The sequence below is a fragment of the Aquarana catesbeiana genome, linkage group LG02 (genome assembly GCF_042186555.1).
Source record: "Aquarana catesbeiana isolate 2022-GZ linkage group LG02, ASM4218655v1, whole genome shotgun sequence".
In the NCBI taxonomy this organism is placed as follows: domain Eukaryota; kingdom Metazoa; phylum Chordata; class Amphibia; order Anura; family Ranidae; genus Aquarana; species Aquarana catesbeiana.
In genome coordinates this window covers 451,026,704-451,046,044 of record NC_133325.1, presented here as the reverse complement: position 1 = coordinate 451,046,044, position 19,341 = coordinate 451,026,704, and the positions used below count along the sequence as shown (strand labels likewise).

At 44.8% G+C, this 19,341-nt stretch overlaps 1 long non-coding RNA gene across 1 annotated transcript; it reads left to right on the top strand.

The window, feature by feature from the left end:
* The first annotated feature begins 200 nt into the window (after positions 1 to 200).
* Positions 201 to 15,616, top strand: LOC141128342 (uncharacterized). Its single transcript, XR_012241678.1, has 2 exons — positions 201 to 447; positions 14,026 to 15,616. It is a non-coding gene; the product is annotated as an uncharacterized lncRNA (long non-coding RNA).
* The last annotated feature ends 3,725 nt before the right edge of the window (positions 15,617 to 19,341 follow it).

Here is a 19,341-nt window from a genome sequence, read left to right as displayed (position 1 = left end):
ACGAATCCGTCGGACTTTGGTTGATCGTGTGTAGGCATTTCCGCTCATTCGGAAAGTCCGTTGGAAAGTCAGTCCAAAAGTCCGCCGGACAAAGTCTGCCATAAAGTCCGCTCGTGTGTACGCGGCATTAGTATTACATAAGCTAAGCAGGTGTTTAAACACATGGTGTAAATATTTCAGTAGTTAAATAATTCAGTACTGTATTCATCTTAAATAGAAGATGAAGAGCAGGTGGAAATGGCTTACAATGGCTGCAGTGAAGAGGGGTTACACATCAAGGACAACGAATGCTTCAAATGAGAAAGGAAACATGGGGAAAAGCCAAAATCGTGCCGTGGTTCCTTGCAAACATCTAATGGTCACACCTTGCTTAGAAAATACGGTACACAGATTAGCAGATAATGAAAAGAAAGCGTCACATGCTACACCTGCAAGTGCAATGAATAGGTAAGTTATTACTACCTTTCTGTTAAGATTTTGTATTGTTCCTATACTGTTAGGCCCCATACACACTATTAGATTTTCTGCAGAATTTTGTCTTCGAATTTACCAAAACCATATAATATGAGGTCAAACCTTAATGCCCCGTACACACGATAGCACAGTATTACTTCTTCGGATTTTGTGAAATGTTGAACGTAATCATAGCTCGTATAACTGTATATGTTTATATTATTTCTAAAATAACTTATTACCGTGCCTAGAAAAAAAGGATATACATTAATGACAGTGCAATTAAAAACAATGATCTTTTTTTCAAAAAACAACTCCAAACAACAAAGGAAATTGTAGCACTAACTCACGATGGAGCTGCTGGTTTAAGCAGGCTGTTACCGTCACCTTCGTTACCTTTATTTCACCGGAACCGGGTCTAGGGTCCCGTTGAGTTTAACACCAGACAATGTAGGCACCGGACACTTGAGTATCTTTTCCAATGCTTTAATAAACATGAACTGAAGGAAGTAGCAGGTAAGAGGTAGAAGGAATGTTGCAGGGAAGTTCAAATACCTTGTTTTAGTGTAGTATTAGAAATTGAAAACTCGTAGATGGATATACTCTCTCTGTAAAGTTGAATCTTTGCCCGCATGGATAGGTTTCTCTCACTAACCTAGCAGCCAGTACGCGACACGAACAAAAGTCTCTGCCACAGACTTGATTGAATTGAATCCCCTACAGTCCTATGCCACAGGATGTAATGGTTTAAGATGAATAGCAAACACAGCACTAGAACCTTTAAGCCGACCCGGCAGTACTATGCGGTAGGGTTACTTTAGGATACGTCCTCCAACTGAGTTACCAGGCCCCTCTCCAGACCAGCACTCTGCATGATCCTTCCATGACGGGTCCTCTCCTGGGATCTTCTCAGTTGTCCAGCTTCTTCCCTTTAGGACAGACAGCCCAGGACCATTCCTCTGCCGCTGTGGTAGGCCCCAGACAGGCTTCTGCGCCACCCATGCGCCGCAGCTACGTGGGCCTCCCGGACGGAGGACCACGAGGCAGTACTCCTAGCACATACCTGTCGGCCAGGAGGGCCAGCAGGTGGAACGAAACGAACCCTAAAACATGGCGTCTGTCCCATAAATACCCTCCCCCAGAATGCAACTCGGAGGACCACCTCCACCGAGTTATCTCTGGGACAGAGGAGCACTCATACGCTTCAGCGTGTTGCCTTTCCAACAACGACCTATGGCGACAACGACACCCACAGGCACAGTGCGAAACTACATGCAACTCAGCCAAGCTGGAACAGAGGCAAATCTGACTATGTATGAACAGATAACCCACTAAATTTACCTATCAACGGTAGATTGAAAATCTACCAGCGCTACAAAATAATTTGGGGAACTGCTAGTAAAAGTAAAAAACCGACATAACTAGGGATGAGCCGAACACCCCCCCGGTTCGGTTCGCACCAGAACCTGTGAACGGACCGAAAGTTTGCGCGAACTTTAGAACCCCATTAAAGTCTATGGGACTCGAACGTTTGAAATCAAAAGTGCTAATTTTAAGGCTAATGTGCAAGTTATTGTCCTAAAAAGGGTTTGGGGACCTAGGTCCTGCCGAAGGGGACATGTATCAATGCAAAAGAAAAAACTTTTAAAAACGGACGTTTTTTTGGGAGCAGTGATTTTAATGATGCTTAACCACTTCAATACCAGGCACTTAGACACCTTCCCGCCCAGACCAATTTTCAGCTTTCAGCGCTGTCGCAATTTGAATGACAATTGCGCGGTCATGCTACACTGTACCCAAACAAATTTTTTATCATTTTGTTCCCACAAATAGAGCTTTCTTTTGGTGGTATTTGATCACCTCTGCGGTTTTTATTTTTTGCGCAACAAATAAAAAAAGACCGAAAATTTTGAAAAAAAACAAGTTTTTCTTTGTTTCTGTTAAATTTTTTTTGTAAATAAGTACGTTTTCTTCTTCAATGACGGGCACTGATATGGCTGCACTGACAGGCACTGACTGGCACTGATACGGCGGCACTGATGGGCACCGATGAGGTGGCACCAATGAGGTGGCACTGATGAGGTGGCACTGACGGGCACTGATGATGGGCACTGATAGGCGGCACTGATGGGCACTGATAGGTGGCACTGCTAAGCGGCACTGATGGGCACTCATAGGTGGCACAGATGGGCACTTATAGGCGGCACTGATGGGCACTCATAGGTGGCATTGATGGGCACTCATAGGTGGCATTGATGGGCACTCATAGGTGGCACTGATAGTTGGCACAGATGGGCATGGATGGGCACTGATGGGCACGGATGGGCACTGACAGGTGGCATGAATGGACACTGATGGGTGGCACTGACGGCACTGGTTGTTTGCAGTGATGCCCCTAAGGGTGGCATTGTTGGGCATCACTGCAACATAATTGTGCCAATCAGTGCCCATTTGTGGGCACTGATTGGCACTGACTGGGCACACTGGGCACATGTGGATGGCCATGGGGTACATACCTGGCCATCCACATGTTGCCCCTTCCCTGGTGGTCCTAGTGGCGATCCCTGGTGGTCCAGTGTGGTGATCTGAGGGGGGCTGCGCTGATAAACAATCAGCACAGACCCCCCCTGCCAGGAGAGCCGCCGATCGGCTCTCCTCTAATCGCGTCTGTCAGACGCGAGTGAGGAAGAGCCGATCAACGGCTCTTCCTATTGACAGCGTGATCAGCCGTGATTGGACACGGCTGATCACGTGGTAAAGAGCCTCCGCCGGAGGCTTTTTACCAAGATCAGTGTAGCGGTGTGTCAGACTGACACACCGCTCCACCGATCGCCGCGATGCGCGCCCCCGGGGGCGCGCTGTGGCATGTTATCCTGCTGGACGTCATATGACGTCCAGTCAGGATAACACAACCACTTCCCGGACGTCAATCCGCTATAGGGCGGGCGGGAAGTGGTTAAAGTGAAAAAATAAAAGTGAAATATTCCTTTAAATATCGTACCTGGGAGGGTGTCTATAGTATGCCTGTAAAGTGGAGCGTGTTTCCTGTGCTTAGAACAGTCCCTGCACAAAATGACATTTTTAAAGGAATAAAAGACATTTAAAACTGCTTGCAGCTTTAATGTAATGTCGAGTCCCGGCAATATAGATGAAAATCAGTGAGACAAACGGCATGGGTACCCCCCACCCCCAGTCCATTACCAGGCCTTTGGGTCTTGTATGGATATTAAGGGGAACCCTGCATCCAAATTAAAAAAAGGAAAGGCGCGGGGCCCCGTACTTTCTGTCCCAATGACAAATATTTTTTGAAAATTTGGGGATTTTAGTGAAACAAGGATTGGTGATAAAGCATCAGTGAAGAGGAGACATGCTTTTCCCATATTAACTCTTACAGGAGAGAATTTCCCTTCCTAGGGGTAGATTTCATCTCACTTCCTGTTGTCTCCTTCCATTTGCAAGTAGGAGTCGTTTGTAAGCTGGATGTTTGAAAGTAGGGGCCTGCCCTATATACTCTGCAGAAATTGGGGCCTTAGGTGTTGGTGTTGCCACAACACTGTAAGCCCTCACAGTTACTCTTGGTGGGTGCAGGAACCGGCCCTGCTGTGAAATATTAGATGAAGAAGTGTAATTACATTCCATTGTTGAACAGTGGTAGAAAAATTGGGCCTTTGGTGGTGGTGGTGCTGGTGCCACAACACTGTAAGTCCTCACAGTTACTCTTGGTGGGCGCTGGAACGGGCCCTGCTGTGAAATATTATATCAAGAATTGTAATTACATGCACCTGTTGAACAGGGGCAGAAAAATTTGGCCTTTGGTGGTGATGGTGGTGGTGTTGCCACAAAACTGCAAGCCCTCACAGTTACTCTTGGTGGGCGCAGGAATGGGTCCTGCTGTGAAATATTAGATCAAGAATTGTAATTACATGTACCTGTTGAACAAGGGCAGAAAAATTGGGCCTTAGGCCCTGGTGCCACAACACTGCAATCTCTCACAGATGCTATAGTTGGAGCGCAGGAATGAGCCCTGCTGCAAAGTATTGCATCAAAAATTGTAATTATACGCCCCTGTTAAACAGGGGCTGAAAAATTTGACCTTGGGCACTGGTGCTGGTGCCACAACACTGCAACCCCTCAAAGATACTATAGTTGGAGCGCAGGAATGAGCCCTGCTGCAAAGTATTGCATCAAAAATTGTTATTACACGCCCCTGTTAAACAGGTGCAGAAAAATTGCCACAACACTGCAACCCCTCACAGATGCTATAGTTGGAGCGCAGGAATGAGCCCTGCTGCAAAGTTTTGCATCAAAAATTTTAATTATACGCCCCTGTTAAACAGGGGCTGAAAAATTGGGACTTGGGCACTGGTGCTGGTGCCACAACACTGCAACCCCTCACAGATACTATAGTTGGAGCGCAGGAATGAGCCATGCTGCAAAGTATTGCATGAAAAATTATAATTATATACCCCATAAAAACAGGGGCAGAAAAATTATTTTTCCAAGCATCCCCTGAGGAAGCCCGTCCTATGGGCGAATCCATTATTGCTGTATTGTTGCATATATACTATTGTACTAGCCAGTACTGTATCTCCTTTTTCCCTTGTTTCTTTTCTTTTAAATACATAAATTCTTATTTTGTTTATCAAAATAAAAGAATTTTTTATACTATATTTGATATTGTGTCTAATTACTTGCACCTTTAAAGTCCCATTTTTCGTGTTTTCTACTTTCTAAATTTTGGGATGTGGTGTCATTAAATTATTTGGGGTGTTCATGCTCATAAAAATCCACAAGGAAATACCGTAGCAAGTGTTCCAGTTATGATGAAAAATAGGTTAGCATAGATTTAGGTTGGAAAATCTCTGCAACCCTTACCACCCCTTAACGCAGTACATTTCTGTGCATTAGTGCATGCTTAAAGGAATATATTGAAGTGCGTTACTACACGTTTAACGCCGTACAGTTCAGTGCATTACATGCCATTTAACGCAGTACATTTCTGTGCGTTATTGCATGCTTAACGCAGTATATTTCAGTGCATTACTGCAAGTTTAATGCCGTATATTTCAGTGCTTTATCTTCCGTTTAACGCAGTATAGTTCAGTGCGTTACAGCAAGTTTAATGCCGTATATTTCAGTGTGTTACGTGCCGTTTAACAGAGTGCATTTCTGTGCGTTAGTGCACGCTTAACGCAGTATATTTCAGTGTGTTATCTTTCCTTTAACGCTGTATAGTTCAGTGCGTTACTGCAAGTTTAACGCTGTATATTGCAGTGCCCTACCTTCCATTTAACGCAGTATATTTCTGTGCAATAGTGCATGTTTGACGCAGTATATTGCAGTTTTACTGCAGTAAAATATAGTGCATCAGTGGAGTGTGTCTGTGTAGTAGTGAATACACAAGTTAAAGTGCACCAAACACCACTTTCCATTGATTAAAGTGCATACACATACACATTTCCACATTTATATTACATTGTGTTAATAAGCACCCCCCCCATCATGTCTGGGAGGGCAACAAGGAGAGGCAGACGTTCCCATGGCACTGTGAGGGTGCTAGCAGCGTATGTGTCCACAGGCAAAGGTGGACGTGGTCAGTCCTCAGGCAGGGCATCATTTCTTCTGTTTAGAGATGTTGCCCGTGCTATCCTGCCACAGCATGCAGATGAGGTGGTGGACTGGCTTACTAAACCATCCTCATCCTCAGTCACCCAAGCAGAGACTGGTGCACAGTCCACTGCAGCTGCCAGAGTGGCTAAACCTGCCTCCTTGTCCACAGCTATTCCTGCCATAGCCCCAGCATCAGGCATGGAGGAGTCAGTGGAGTTATTTGAACACAGCATCAGCCACTTGCTCCTTGACGATGCACAGCGATTACTTGATTCAGATGTTGGTTCTGAAGTTAGGGTTGAGGAAGGCAGGAACATGAGAGAGGGGAGAACACTGCCAAGTTGTCTCCAGTGGTAATGAGGATGGAGGAGATGATGTTGATGAGGTCACTGATGTGACTTGGGTGCCATATAGAGCAGAGGAGGAAAGTGAGGGTGAGGTACAACCCCAACGAGGCAGCCATCATGGAAGAGTTTAGAGCAGCCACCCTATTCCATCACATTGTGGAGCTGTTATCTCCCTGGCCCACTTCACACGTCTCAGCTGTTAGGGCCTTTTTTAGCACATGTGCAGCTGATTGCACTGTTGCAATTTGCAAACTTTGTCTCAAGCACATCAAGCGTGGCAAAAACACCAGCCATTTGGGTACCACATGGTTGACAAGGCATTTAACCTCCCACCACAGCCCGTTGGCAAGAGCACCTGAAAGTCACACAAAAGGGCCGCAAATTTGTTCCTCCTCCTTACTCACCTCAGTCTGCCCCACCGCGACACCTCATGACCTCCCAACAGCCCCCACTGACAGGGATGATGGTATAGCGCAGGGTGTCCCAGGTCCTTGCAAAACATCTGCCAGCAGCAAACCACCAGCTGTAGACTATAGCCGGTAAATTTCTCTGCCCCATGTGCTGCAGTGGAAAAAAATACAGTCACTGCCACCCACATGCCCAGTGTCTAAATGCAAGCTTGTCAAAGCTGCTGGCTCTACAACTTCTGCCTTGGGCAAGGCAGTCAGCCGCAAAGTCCATGTTACTGCTGACACGTGGTCCAGCAAGCATGGTTAGGGACAATATATTTCATTCACAGCACACTGGGTAACAACTCTGCTTGCAACTTGGAAGGATGCAGGACAGGGTTCAGTGCTGCAGCTTGTTGTGCCCCCATGCCTCCATACAGCTAGTGGTGATGATGCCAGATTTGTCAGCTCTACCCTCTCCTCCTCCTCCATACCTTCCTCTGTTGAATTGTCCTATGAACCACAAGTACCCCCTAAGCATTCAAGGACCTATTCAATGAGTCAGGCTAAAAGGTGCCATGCAGTGCTTCAGCTGGTGTGCCTAGAAGACAGGAACACTGGAGCAAAGATTTTTGCATCTCTGCAGGGACAGGCCCAGAGGTGGTTCACGCCATGCCAGCTGGAGCCAGGAATGGTGGTATGTGATAATGGCACAAACCTCCTGTCCGCCCTTAGACAGAGAAAGTTCACACATGTGCCATGCCTGGCACATGTCCTCAATTTTATGGTGCAGCGTTTCCTAAATAGGTACCCAGGGTTGAAAGATTGGCTAAAGCAGGACAGAAGAGTCTGTAGCCATTTCAGGCGGTCATACACAGCCAGTCCTCGGTTGGCTGAAATTCAGCGGGAATTCCACATTCCCGTAAACCGCCTGATTTGTGACATTCCCACCAGGTGGAACTCGACTTTGGCAATGCTGCAGCAGCTGCACATGAGTACCTGTGTGAGTATGGCACAATGACAGGCTCAGGCCCGGCTCGGCTTTTTTTCCCCACGCCAATGGCTGCTCATAAAGGATGCATGCACTGTACTGTCACCATTTGAGGAGGCCACAAGGATGGTGAGCCGTGACAATGCATGCATCAGTGACACTATCCCTGTTGTGTTCCTGCTGGAGTACCTATTCAGTGGGAATTCCACTTGCCTGTAAACCGCCTGATTTGTGACATTCCCGCCAGGTGGAACTCGATTGTGGCAATGCTGCAGCAGCTGCACATGAGTACCTGTGTAAGTATGGCATAATGACAGGCTCAGGCTGGCTCGGCTTTTTTTCCCCACGCCAATGGCTGCTCATAAAGGATGCATGCACTGTACAGTCACCATTTGAGAAGGCCAACAGGATTGTGAGCCGTGACAATGCATGCATCAGTGACACTATCCCTGTTGTGTTCCTGCTGGAGCAGACTCTGTGTGGCATTATGGACAGGGCACTCGAGGCTGAGCAGCGGGAGGAAAGAGGAGGACTTCCTTTCCTCCCAAGGCCCACTTTATGCAGACACTATGTTCCTATGCCACAGAACACACAAGAAGGGAGGGAAGAGGAGGAGGAGGAAGAGGGCAGTTTTGGAGGCATTGAAGCAGAGGAAGACATACGTCAAACAGTAATGCCGCGTACACACGAGTGGAATGTCCATCAGAAAAGTCCGATGGGAGCTTTTCATCGTATATTCCGACCATGTGTATGCCCCATTTGACTTTTTCCATCGAAAATTCTGACGGACTCAGTTAGAGAACATGTTCTAAATTTTTCCTAATCACTATCGGGAAACCCGCTCGTCTGTATGCTGTTCCGACGTACCAAAAACAACGCATGCTCTGAAGCAAGTACGAGACGGAAGCTATTGGCTACCGGCTATTGAACCTCCTTTTTCTAGTCCCCTCCTACGTGTTATATGTCACCTCGTTCTGCATGGTCGGACTTTGGTGTGACCGTGTGTATGCAAGACAGCTTGAGTGGAATTCCGTCGGAACTCCGTTTATTCCGACAGCAAAACCGGTCGTGTGTACAGGGCAAAAGAGATGGTTTTCCATCTGATCCGCAGAACCCTTGGGAGTAGTATGTGGCTGGGAGGAGGCAGTTCCACACACTATAATCCTCAGTGACCCTGAGTGACCCCGTGTTGTTTAACACAGTACATTTCTGTGCGCTACTGCATGCTTAACGCAGTATATTTCAGTGCGTCGCTGCAAGTTTAACGCAGTATATTTCAGTGTGTTTCCTTCCGTTTAGCGCATTACAGTTTGGTGTGTTACCGAAAGTTTAAATGTCATATATTTCAGTGTGTTATCTTCCGTTTAACTAAGTACATTTCAGTGCGTTATTGCAAGTTTAACGCTGTATATTTCAGTGCGTTATCTTCAGTTTAATGCTGTACAGTTAAGTGCGTTACTGCAAGTTTAAGTCGTATATTTACGTGTGTTACGTGCCGTTTAACGCAGTACATTTCTGTGCGTTAGTGCGCGTTTAACACAATATATTTCGGTGCATTACTGCAAGTTTAGCGCCATACAGTTCAGTGCGTTACTGCAAGTTTAACGCCTTATATTTCAGTACGTTATCTTCCGTTTAATGCAGTAACGTTCACTGCGTTCCTGCAAGTTTAACGCTGTATATTTCAGTGCGTTACATGCCGTTTAACGCAGTACATTTTTGTGCATTAGTGCACGCTTAAGCAATATGTTTCAGTGCGTTACTGCACGTTTAACGCCATACAGTTCAGTGCATTACTGCAAGTTTAACGCTGTATATTTTAGTGCGTTACATGGCGTTTAACGCAGTACAGTTCTGTGCGTTAGTGTGCGCTTAACGCAGTACATTTCAGTGCGTTACTGCAAGTTTAACGTCGTACAGTTCAGTGGGTTACTGCAAGTTTAACGCTGTATATTTCAGTGCGTTATCTTCCGTTTAACGCAGTACAGTTCAGTGCGTTACTGCAAGTTTAATGCGGTATATTTCAGTGCGTTATTTGCCGTTTAACAGAGTACATTTCTGTGCGTTAGTGCACGCTTAACGCAGTATATTTCAGTGCTTTATCTGTAGTTTAATGCTGTATAGTTCAGTGCGTTACTGCAAGTTTAACGCCTCATATTGCAGTGCGCTACCTTCTATTTAAGGCAGTACATTTCTGTGCATTATTGCATGTTTGTCGCAGTATATTGCAGTGCATCAGTGCAGTTTTACTGCAGTATAATAAGGTGTATCAGTGAAGTGTATCTGTGTAGTAGTGAGTACTCATGTTAAAGTGCACCAAACACCACTTTCTATTGATTAAAGTGCATACACGTACACATTTCCACATCTGTATTACATTGTGTTAATAAGCACCCCCCCATCATGTCTGTGAGGACAACAAGGAGAGGCAAACGTTCCCATGGCACTGAGGCAGCCAGCAGCATATGTGTCCACAGGCAAAAGTGGACGTGGTCAGTCCTCAGGCAGGGCTGCTGGCTCTACAACTTCTGCTTTTCCGTCTGGTGGATTCTGCCCCCTTCCATGAATTTGCAGAATGTGCTGTACCACAATGGCAGGTCCCCAGTCACTATTTCTTTTCACGTAAGGCCATTCTAGCTCTGTACCATCAAGTGGAAGGCAATATTGTGGCATCGTTGGACAAGGCAGTCAGCCGCAAAAGTTCATGTTACTGCTTACACATGGTCCAGCAAGAATGGTCAGGGACAATATATTTCATTCACAGCACACTGGGTAACTGCTTGCAGCTCCGAAGGATGCAAGACAGGGCTCAGTGCTGCAGCTTGTTGTGCCATACCCTCCTCTGCTGAATTGTCCTATGAACCACAAGTACCCCCTAAGCGTTCAAGGGCCTATTCAATGAGTCAGGCTAAAAGGTGGCATGCAGTGCTTCAGCTGGTGTGTCTAAGGGACAGGAACCACACTGGAGCAAAGATTCCTGCATCTCTGCAGGGACAGGCCCAGAGGTGGTTCACACCATGCCAGCTGGAGCCAGGAATGGTGGTATGTGATAATGGCACAAACCTCCTGTCCGCCCTTAGACAGAGGAAGTTTACACATGTGCCATGCCTGGCACATGTCCTCAATTTTGTGGCACAGCATTTCCTAAATAGGTACCCAGGGTTGAAAGATTGGCTAAAGCAGGACAGAAGAGCCTGTAGCCATTTCAGGCGGTCATACACAGCCAGTGCTCGGTTGGCTGAAATTCAGCTGTAATTCCGCCATAAACCGCCTGATTTAGGACATGCCCACCAGGTGGAACCTGACTTCAGCTATGCTGCAGCAGCTGCACATGGAGCAGAGACCCGTCAATGAGTACCTGTGTGAGTATGGCACAATGACAGGCTCAGGCCGGCTCGGCTTTTTTTCCCCACACCAATAGCTGCTCATAAAGGATGCATGCACTGTACTGTCACCACTTGAGGAGGCCACAAGGATGGTGAGTCATGAGAATGATGGATCAGTGACACAATCCCTGTTGTGTTCCTGCTGGAGCAGACTCTGTGTGGCATTATGGACAGGGCACTCGAGGCAGAGCAGCGGGAGGAAAGAGGAGGACTTCCTTTCCTCCTAAGGCCCACTTTATGCAGATACCATTGTTCCTATGCCACAGAACACACAAGAAGAGAGGGAGGAGGCAGAGGAAGAGGAGGAAGAGGGCAGTTTTGGAGGCACTGAAGCAGAGGAAGACATATGTCAAACAGTAAGAGATGGTTTTCCATCCGCAGAACCCTTGGGCGTAGTATGTGGCTGGGAGGAGGCAGTTCCAGACACTATAATCCTCAGTGACCCTGAGGAGTCTGCTTCTCATGCCTCGCAAATAAGCGGTGCATGGGCTCCCTCATGCTTCAAAGCCTGCAAAAGGACCCAAGAATATGTGCCGTAAAGTAGAAGGATCACTATTGGTTGGCAACCCTCCTTGACCACTGTTACAAGGGGAAAGTCTCAGAACCCATCCCGTCCCCACAGAGAGTGCAGAAGATGAAATCTCTTGAGGACACCTTAAAGAGAAGTTTAATGCTTTCCTCGACTCTGGTAGGTTAGAGTGTCGTGGAAAACCGTATTTTGAGGCGACTGTTGGTCAAGAGAGGAGTGGCGGAGAAGGAGGCCGCCTAAAGTGATGGATTTCACAATTTTTTTAGTCCTCGCCGCCCAGGGCTGTCAACTTCCATATCCCATCGACAGCGTCTGCATCACATGGTGGACAATAATCTAGAGGCAAAAACAGAGATGGAGAGCTTTCCAGTCGACAATCTACTGGCTTACTGCATCATGAGAATGGACCACTAGCTAGAACTTGCCCAGTATGCAATTGAACTGCTGGGCTGCCCTGCATCCAGCGTACTTTCTGAACGGGCATCCAGTGCTGCTGGAGGGAAAATGTAATTTTTTTGGCTTTCTAAATTCAATTATTTCTGCAGCAGCTTCTATACACAGTACAGATGTGCCACTTTACAGGTAGACTAAGGGGATCCCCTCAGGCACTATATTGAAAGGAATTCTTGATTTTTATGCTTTCACTTAAAGCATAAATAAATCACTTCTCATTTAAAAATGAAATTTTTTTACAAACTTTTTTTTCATTGATACATGTCCTCTAGGGCATTACCCGGACCCTCATAACCATTGTATGCCCAATTACTTGCATATAAGCCTTCAAAATTGGCACTTTTTTTTTTCACGTTCGGGTCCCATAGACTTCAATGGGGTTCGTTATTCAGTTCCGAACTTTCGCGATGTTTGAAAGTTCTGGTGCGAACCGAACTTGGGGTCGTTCAGCTTATCCCTACACATTTACTACCAGGCCATGACAGATAAAGCTAAAAATCTGTTGCATCTCATTACAAAAATCATCTCATTTTCACCTCAGTCTACAATTAATTCTTAATATAAAGTTTAAGGTCCAGTTGAAATATCACACCTTTTTTTCCCCAGATAATGATGTCATGTTTGTGGAATTTCTGAACACAATGCCTAGCAGAGACAAATGATCAGGCAGGAAGCATAGCAACAAACATAACACTCCTGATCTTAGGTATTATATTTGTGTGCTAGGAGGCTGAGGAGAAGTTCCTGAGGATAGTTTAATTGTGCATGCATGTCCAAATACACTTGGATATCTAAGGGCACCCTTTCTTGCCCAACTGTTTCAAAGTCATCAGTTGTGACAGTTTTTACCATATAAAAGATTCTATTAGCAATTGGATGTAAAAATTCCTAATGAATGTTGATAATCGACTTCCTGATCGGTAGGAATTGCTAACAGCCCCCCATTGCCAGCATGGACACTCAACTCTCCGACTCACCCGATCCTTTCTCAGTCCCTCTTCTCTTGCCCTCAACTACATTGTGTCTCCCCACTACTCTACTCTTTTATTCTTATTTTTTTAAATTGGAAATCTACTCTTTTGCTCTTTATTTCACTTCCTTTTTTCTTTTCTGGTATTTAGGAAGGCTTGAATAACCACAATATCATAACCCTACTAACCCCAATTTTTCCTCTGCAATGTCCCATTGAGTCATACCCATTTTGGTTCTAATGTATTGGCCAAAGGGGCCTTGTACATCATTTGTCTTACTGCCTTTGTTATTCTCGTGACCATTATTTTTCCACTGTACATCTATTCAATCTGTCCTAACCACTACTCTTTGATAACGCTAAAAGAAAAAAACTCGCTAATGAAAGATCATCAGAAGGTTGACGGAAACCTTTGTAGGAATACAAACCAGCCACTAAGACCACTGAGGCATACAACTTTAAGTGTAATGTTAATCTATATATTTTACAGGTATGAGTTATACCTCATTCATGAGTTCTACTCTGTATTGCATGTTTTTGTCAATAATGTGGTTAATATAAATAAAATAGACTACTTTTATAGCATTAAGGACCCATTTATACCTGCAAGCCACGTTACTGAGTGGTTTTCATGTGACAGCATAGGGGTAGCCCATTCACCTGACTGGGCTGCCCTACACGTGCCAAAGAAGCTTGCACATGCTTTTGGCTGTCAGCTTTAGGCGTTTTGTATAACAACAAAATGAGTGTTTCCTAGCCGCGCCATTAACAATTCATGGCATTGCAAGGGAGATGTGCATTTTTCATATGTTCTTGGAACGTGTAGTTGTGAATGTGATGTGAAGTAATTAATGTTAAATACTGTATTTCATTCATTTTTTTTAATCACTCTTACAGGTGCAGATCAGGAGTATTAGCCCTTGAAAGCAATAATTACCCTCCGTGGTTATTATACAGGAAAGAACGAAAAAAAAGACCTTCTTCTGCAACCAACAGTGGTGTCTTCACTGCTCCTCAGGACCCTGTAACTTATCTACAACTCTGCAGACCCATTGTGCCTCGAGTACGCACAGTCCATTCTGAATACAGGACATATAAGCCCTATCTTTATAAGCCTAAAATGGATGAGGCAGTAACTTGTCCAAAGGGAGATGCTGCTTTGGTGGTTTATGGGGTTCCATTTGGGAAGTCAGTTCCATGCGAGAAAAGCCTCCAACAGGGTATAGAAAGAGTACACCTTCATGTTTATCTGCCATGTGAACAGCAATCAGACAGGGAGAGCACAAGGTCACAGCCCGATGAAGAGGAAGCTTATTCAAAACTCAATAATCTGAGCCTTCAAGAAGGCAAACATTCAGAAGTGCTATGAAGATAGTAAAATAAAAAAAATAGTGCAAGTTCAGTTTTTAGTGGAGGATTGTTTGCCATCCGGATTGGTGTTCTTTAAAGTTATTAAAATATATTCCTCTTAATCTGAGTTATTGTTTGCAGGTATACTATGCTGTTGGTTATCTCACTTCAAGTACCCATTGATGTGAGTCCATCTAATGCCTCTACCCTGTTAGTTGTGTATAATAGCTTTCAAAACACACCTCTGTAAATATGATCTAATAAAATATAAATATGATCTAATATTTGCTATGCCTTTAAACTGTTAATCTAAAATGACCCACTGTACTTCCAGAATAAAGCTTTGGGTTAACATTCTGCTGGTTGAGAACCTCCGAATTGAGTATTATGAAATTCATTTTTTTTAGCTCTGGTACCTTGATAAAAAGCTCTATCGTGTTTTTTTTTTATAAAGCAACTCTGCAGCTATTAAAAAAAATAAAATAAAATTAAGGTGGAAATATCTGCAAAGCAAGAAACTTATAATTACTTATAATGCTGTCAGAGCTTCCAAACTCTGCTGGTTTAAGCCTAGGTTCAGATTGATGTGGTGCAGTCTGAATTCATTTTTCGATTTGAAGGAGCAGCAGAAGTGCGAGTTCAGATGCCATTCTAATGCGTTTTTCATGAGATTTGGAAACAGTTATGATTTCTGTTCTTTCTCTCTTTCTCTCTCTCCAATTTGATTCCATGCATTCTGGAATGCATCAGTATGAACCAGGGCTAAAGAGAGAGGCTTGCAAAAAAATCTTCTGTAATTCCTCCACTGTGATCCGCTGTTACTACAGGACACAGAAACAAGCAGAAAAAAAAAACACAGCATAGAGCCATAGGTGTGCTGGATGCTAAAACTTTTTAGCACAAAAAAACTTTTTAATTAAGCATTGGTGGTACACTTAGCAAGACAAGTTGCTTGGTGTGCAGAATTTATTACAACCCCACCCCCCCAAAAAAACCAACAACAAAGTAGCTTTAATATTTACATCCTGTTATGTTTGAATACATTGGCAGAAAATTGCATTTAAATGCTTAGTTATTTGTAAATTGCTAACATCTCCAAATAAAATGCACCTTAAAAAAATATAAAATTATACAATAACCTTGCTGTATGATAGTGGTTTGTAATTTATGTTTTCATGATGGAATTTTTTGACACAAAGCAATGTGTGCAAGTGTACCGAGAAGAATTGATGCTGTTATGAAGCCAAAAGGTGGTCACAACAAATTTTGATTTGATTTGGATTTTTCTTCTGTCCATTTACTTTCCATTTCGTTAATTCATAAAAATAAACTATTAACACTTCTATTTCTGAAAGCATTCTTCAATTTTAGCATTTTTTTACACCATCTCCCTAATATGTTTGTTTAACCGCTTCCGGACCAGCCGCCGAAGTTTTACTACGGCAGGTTGGCTCCCCTGCGCGAAACCATATAACTGTACGTGGGCTCGCGGGGTCCGGATAGCAGGCACAGCGGGGGTGCCGGTGCTCGTGGCCGACGGTCGCGATGACCGCTGGCCACGAGCGATCGTGAAGAGGAGAGACAGAACAGGAACGAGTGTGTGTAAACACACACTTCCCTGTTCTGACAGGAGTGACAGATCGTGTGTTCCTATTAGCTAGGAACCTACGATCTGTCACTTCCTGTAGTTAGTCCCTCCCCCTTCAGTTAGAATCACCTGCCAGGGAACATAGTTAACCCCTTCACCGCCCCCTAGTGTAAACCCCTTCACTGCCAGTGACATTTTTACAGTAATCAATGCATTTTTAATCGCACTGACTGCTGTATTAATGCCAATGGTTCCAAAAATGTGTCAAAATTGTCCGATGTGTCTGCCATAATGTCGCAGTCACAATAAAAAAAAAAAAAAAAAAGAAATCGCAGATCACCGCCATTACTAGTAAAAAAAATTTAAATAATAAAAATGCTATAAATCTATCCCCTATTTTGTAAACACTATAACTTTTGAGCAAACCAATCAATATACGCTTATTATGATTTTTTTTACCAAAAATATGTAGAAGAATACATATCGGCCTAAACTGAGGGAAAAAAAAAAATTTTATATATTTTTGGGGGATATTTATTATAGCAAAAAGTTAAAAATAATGCGTTTTTTTTTCAAAATTGTCGCTCTTTTTTGTTTATAGCGCAAAAAATAAAAACCGTAGAGGCGATCAAATACCACCAAAAGAAAGCTCTATTTGTGGGAAAAAAAGGACATCAATTTTGTTTGGGTACAACGTCGCACGACTGCGCAATTGTAAGTTAAACGACGCAGTGCTGAATCGCAAAAACTGCTCTGGTCAGGAAGGGGGTAAATTCTTCCGGGGCTGAAGTGGTTAAAATTTTGTAAGTTCAATCATTTTAGAAACATAGGGGTTGATTTACTGAAACTGGAGAGTGCAAAATTTAGTGCAGCTGTGCATGATAGCCAATCAGCTTTTACCGTCAGCTTGTTCAGTTAAAGTGGTTGTTAACCCACCAAGGTATCGTTACATAATCCTCTCTGTTTTTTAATGTGTTGGCCCCCGTGACTGTACTTTATAAAAATAATGCTGTATATACCTTGTTTACAGAGCGCTGATCTGCGCTCATTGACCCGCCGCCTATCTCCTCTCTCGGCCTGACAGATGCAGTGGGCTGGGCCGGAGATCCCCCACTGATGTCAGTCAGGAGGGGAGGAGTAGAGGAGGAGAGAGGTGGCCCTGCCCGCTGCATCAATCGGGTCGAGAGAGGAGATAGGCGATGGGTCAATGAGCGCAGATCAGCGCACTGCAAACAAGGTATATACAGCATTATTTTTATAAAGCACAGTCACAGGGGGCCATTACATTAAAGAAACAGAGGATTATATTAAAAAGAAACAGTCATTTGAGCAGCAGGACGGGATGGGGCAGCACAGACACGCAGCTGACAGACAGAGAGGGGAGGGGATGGAGAAGAGGACACAGGAGACACAGAGGAGGGCTGCGAATGAAGGAGGCACGTAGGCTGACAATGGTGTCAGGGCTCGGCAGCCCAGATATATTGGGGTCAGCATACAGGGGGGAAGGTAGAAACTAGCAGGACCAGCCAGGTATTACAGGTGATACAGAGGGCCAAATGACACAGCACACGCACTGTGCTGTATAACATGCTTTAAAGGAGCAAGATATTTATTTTTTATTTGTTTCTAAGCAGAGGTGCACCAGATTTTGTACTCTCCATTTTTAATAAATCAACCCCATAGATCAGGGGTGCCCAACCAGTGGCCCAAGGACCAGTGGTGCCCTTTGATTTGGCCCGTGAACTACTTCTCTGGGATGGCAGGTTGGCAGATCATGGGTTGCTGACCTACCATCCCAGAGCATAAATGTTGTGAATGAAGCCGGTGGAAGAGGAAGCAAGTGGCTGCAAAGCAGTGCCGCATAAGCCAATGCTTCCTGTTAGGGTTGCACAGATACCAATACTGGTAGCGGTATCTATGCCTTTCTAAGGCATTTACACAAGTATCAGTACTTGTGAAAATGCAACCGATACACAAAACGATACCTTCTGGCTTAGTTGGTCCTCATTGTTGTGGGGCCAACAGTGCTGAGTGTTGGGAGTTCTGTGTTTCTTCGTTATTTGGTCTCATCCAGATGGTAAGATTACACAGCACACTGATAGATGATGGAGAGCCCCCCCTCCTTGCTCCTCCTAATCTTGATCTCCCTAAATGCCGGAAATTGGTCTCGGCGACCAATTTCGGTATTCGTACTCGTATCGGTACTCGTACTTGTTGCTAAAATAGTGGTATCGGTGCATCCCTACTTCCTGCAAAGCACCAACTCCTGTCACAGGCCGGGTGATACCAAATGCACTTTGCCTGGGACAGCAACAGCCAGAGATACTTGAATAAAAGACTGTTATTAAAGGTAAGTTTATTACTAAAATCACAGTGTATATATAGGGGCATATTTGTTCTGCAGTGGTTAGTGGGCTGCTTTCAAACTGATCCGCAGGTGCAGCGCAGTGCATCTGCGGGTTACCTGCACTGAGCCATAGACTTCTGTTATTACCTGTGGGTTTGGTGCACTTTCAGAAAGCACTGTGCTGCACCCTCGGTGTGGGTATACCACAGCGCATCAGTGTGAAAGCAGACTTAGGCCCCTTTCACACGATCGGTCCCACCCAATTGAACCCTCCAGTCACCTCTATGGAGTGGCAGATGTAAACGGACTTGTGTCCATTTACACCCGCCTACCTCCAATCCGATCCGCTAAAAAAAAAAAAAAAAAACAGAAGGGGATCCATCACCTTCCATCTGGGTGGATCAGATTGGAGGGCCCATAGAGTAGAGTGGGCTGTGTCTGTTCTGCATATGCAAAGTGGACACGGACCTATCATCCGCCTGCTCCGCTCATTATGGCCTGCGAGTGGCATAAGTGGCCCTTGCTCTTCAAAAGGTTAGGGACCCCTGCCATAGATCAATGCTGTGGAGGAAAGCATAGATTACATCCAGAGTGCAGTACAATCTGGTGAGAATTCATAAAGGGTGCCATAGACACCCTTTAGAATTATGTCAGCTGCCGCACCGAAAGTGTTGGTGCTTGTGGCCAATTTATGTACTTTTCACTTACAGGTATGTGAATCTGTTGGTCCTGGGCATTGAGGTTGGAGTGTACATGTTGAATGCTTCATCCTTGGTGCACTCCCTCCCTGGCCACTGCACCCTTGTCAAGAGAGACTAGTTTCGCATCAGGTCACTGTGCTCCAAGCCCACCCACTTGTGTGGTATTAGTGAATTCATTCATTTCACTATTGTCTTCCTGCTTCTCCTCCTGGCCAATCAGGAAGTGT